This window comes from Arachis stenosperma, chromosome 5 (genome assembly GCF_014773155.1).
Source record: "Arachis stenosperma cultivar V10309 chromosome 5, arast.V10309.gnm1.PFL2, whole genome shotgun sequence".
In the NCBI taxonomy this organism is placed as follows: domain Eukaryota; kingdom Viridiplantae; phylum Streptophyta; class Magnoliopsida; order Fabales; family Fabaceae; genus Arachis; species Arachis stenosperma.
The window spans coordinates 101,203,072-101,206,494 of NC_080381.1; positions in this window are offsets into that span (position 1 = coordinate 101,203,072).

The window sequence follows — 3,423 nt, forward strand, 5'->3', positions numbered from 1 at the left end:
GACTCTGATTCGAGCTTCCATTTCATGCTCCACTATAGACTATTATATATGGTTGGAAAGCTCTAAATGTCAGCTTTCCAATGCAATTGGAAGCACTTAATTTAGACCTCTATAACTCAAGATATCTTTCATTGAAGAGGACATGGTCAGGCTGCCTTGTTGGAGTTGTTGTGGATAACGCCCCTACATTCCAAGTTAGCAACGTGCATCACAATTTCCTCACCATCCTGGCGTTGTTGATGAACACTCCTTCTCTTCAGCACGTTGGCAACGTGCTCGAGCCTTTCTCAAGGCTCCATGTTTGCTTCCTGGCGTTGGCAACGTGCATGGCAAGGCTTATGGGCGTTAGCAACGTGCATGGCATGGCTTATGGGCGTTGGCAACTTGATTGGTGCCCTTCCTGGCGTTGGCAACGTGCATGGCAAGGCTTATGGGCGTTAGCAACGTGCATGGCATTCCTTTCTTCATTTTGGGCGTTGGCAACTTGGTTGGGCGTTGCCAACTTGGTGAGCAAGCCAGAAACAATACTTTCCATGTTTGAGGCTCTAAATGAAGCCCACATTTGAACCTTCAAATGAACTTCAATTTCATATTGTGATATATGGTTGAAAAGCTCTTGATGTCTACTTTCCAATGCCACTGATTTCACCTCAATTGGAGTTTTCTAGCTCAAGATACACGTTCTTGAAGAGAGCATCCTCAAGCTGCCTGGGCGTTGTTGCCCAAGTTGTTGGCAAACACACCAGCAACAACGCCAGGCTCTTCTTCAACTTGGCTTGGGCGTTGCCAACTTGGTGTTGGCGTTGGCAACGTGCTACTCTTCCCCTGGTGGCTTCTGGCGTTGCCAACTTGCTGCTCAAGTTGGCAACTTGCAATGCTTCATTTCCTTGCTCTCGGGGCTTGAGTTTCCCTCTGATTTGAGCTTCCATTCCTCGCCACATTATGGACTATTATATATCGTTGGAAAGCTCTTGATGTCAGCTTCTCAACGCAATTGGAATCATGCCAATTGGATCCTTGTGGTTCAAGATATTCATCCTTGAAGAGGGGGAGGTCAAGCTGCCAACTCTGCTGGACACACACTAGCAAGTTGCCAACTTGATTTCCAAGTTGCCAACTTGCTTGTTCTTCCTTTCTCCAATATTTTCTTGCTCCATTGTCTTCTTGCTTCATCACCTAACATAAACCAAAGAACTTTCCTCAAAGTTTTGCCATCTTATGCAATAATTTTCAAGGGAATCATTCACATCAACTTGTATATAAACTCCTTGATTTATTTGCATGAATTATGCCAAATTTCACTTAATTCTTGGTTCATGGATGCATGGAGGAAAACTCACAAAATTGCTCATTTATTTCAAAGAAAGTGAATAAACCTAAGCTAAAACTAACTAAACTAACTAGTTAAAATGGCAAATATGCGAATGCATCAGAGCGCCGTCGCTCGAGCCGACACATGAAGAGAGTCCGGTGCGCCCGTTCATTACGCGAGGCAACGAGCCAGACAGCACTCAGGACCCACACACCGCTCATCCGCCACCATGGTCCGCAAACCCAGCACGCCCGGACGAACCGCGCCCCGCACGCCAAGGCGCGTGCAGGCAAGCGGAAGCATACGGGAGGGCCGAGCCAACACCGCTGGGCAGGGTTCAAAGGAGGCGACGAAGGATACTCGAGGGACAAGCTGAAGGGTCACCTGCTTCGGCCAGAACCGAAAAGCCGCACCGTCTAGAACGAGCCACGTGAACGAGTCACAAGAACAAGCCACACCAGGTCGGGACCCGTCGTAGGTCGAGCCTAGAGCCAGGCCGAGCACAACGCGATGCCCCACCAGAGTGGACACAAACCGAAAGCCGTCTTCCGCGACTTGCCCCCTCCAAGTAATAGGACGGGGACGTCGCGTTGCCCCCGGCGCACGGCACACCCGCCGCACGGATATCGGTCATCCGCGTCGTGCGCCACACCAGGCCTGGCCTAGCGTTGGGCCGCACACGCCGCGTTGCCCCTCGCGGGGGCGCACAGGCCGCCCGCCGTTCCCACCCCGTGCTCAGACTTGGGGGATGATCCCTTGTCCTGGGCCAAGCTCAAGGAGTTGCCCCGGGCGGGTGCCCAAGGCAAAACACCTCCACGCCATGATCCCTAGGTGGTGCCTGGATGGGCCGTGCATGGGCGTGTTTCCCTCGTTGTTCCTACGGCAATCGGGTTTCGCCGGAGCCCGACGCCCGTGATCGACCTTGGACTGGGGGCGGGTGACCCCGGCAGCAACACCACAACCACAACGTGCTTGCTAGTGTGCCTAGGCAACGTGCATCTTGCTGGCATTGCGCCCAGCAAGCCTTTGGGCATCTCACCTTGCTCGCATTGCGCCAAGCAAGCCTTTTGGGCAACCCGCACACCACTCATCCGCCACCACGGTCCGCAAACCCAGCACGCCCGGACGAACCGCCCCCCGCACGCCTTGGAGCGTGCAGGCAAGCGGAAGCATACGGGAGTGCCGAGCCAACTCCGCTGGGCAGGGTTCGGGGGAAGCGACGAAGAACATTCAAGGGACAGCCCGAGGCGTGAGGTGCTTCGGGCGATAATCGAACAGCCGCACCGTCTAGATTAGGCAACACGCACAACAAAACCAACACCGCGTCGGGCACCGTCTTGCGTCGACCCTAGACGTAGGGCGAACACGCCGCGGGTGCACAAGGCACAACTCCACCACGCCATGCTCCCTAGGTGGTGCCTAGATGGGCCGTGCATGGACGTGTTTCCCTTCTTGGTCCTTTGGTGATCGGGGTTTGCAGCAGCCCGACGCCCGTGCTCAACCTTGGACCCGGGGCGGGGGACCCCGACGGCACACCACAACCACAACGGGCTTGCTAGTGTGCCTAGGGGATGGCAAGGCATCGTGCATCTTGCTGGCATTGCGCCCAGCAAGCCTTTGGGCAACTCGAGTTTTGGCAGCACGACACCCCTCCCCCCTATAATAGGCTGCCGAGCCATTACAAAGTGCCACGGGTAGACATCCTTTTCCGTGAGGAGACATACTCGAGGAAACTGCTCTAGAGGTCGAATTTTGACGCCGTTTTTGCGACAATCTCTAGAAAAATAAGATCTTTCCATCCACCAAATTTGGTGAATTTACACCGTGTGGATTTTTTTGCCGATTTTTTTCCCACCCGAAAAGCAGGAAATTCAAAAAAAATGAAAAACGGAGCAAAAGTGCGATTTTTGACCTGGATTTTTTTGTGCAGCCTTTAAATAATATTACCAAGGTTCCCTCAAAATTTCAGGAGAATTGCACGAGCCAATTGTGAGATATGAAAATTTGGCCCCTCCGTTGCAACGGACGTGCACCGGCCGGTGCCTCCGTTGCAACGCTCCCAGCCAACGATGCACCAAACCCAGCCTCCGTTGCAACGCTCCCAGCCAACG